Genomic DNA, 378 nt, shown 5'->3' with positions numbered 1-378 from the left:
AATGTATTATTATTTGCAAGAAGGCAAGCTACAGAAGCCCTGCCCCACTTCCTTTGCATCAAAATATATCCAGTCTCTTGCCCCATGATGCAAAACCATCATCATTTCCATTGGCCTTATTGGATGTGCCTTTAAGCACAGCTGGATGTGGAGGCATTGGCAAGGTGTCGGAGTTACAAGTCACTCACATTAGGCCACTGGTTGCTGATTCCTAAATATCACGTTGCCTCTTTAAAAGCACAAGAGCAATCCAGGCCTCACCTTTCGGGTCAGTTGGCAATCCTACAAACCACCTCCCTACCTTCCTACAGTGGTGATGCCCTTCCCATCAGATTGATCCTTTTTTCCAAGGCCAAAATCCTGGCAGAGGCCTCTCTT

Source organism: Gekko japonicus, unplaced genomic scaffold, assembly GCF_001447785.1.
Source record: "Gekko japonicus isolate JY-2015 unplaced genomic scaffold, Gekko_japonicus_V1.1 scaffold182, whole genome shotgun sequence".
In the NCBI taxonomy this organism is placed as follows: domain Eukaryota; kingdom Metazoa; phylum Chordata; class Lepidosauria; order Squamata; family Gekkonidae; genus Gekko; species Gekko japonicus.
This window is presented reverse-complemented; position numbering follows the sequence as displayed.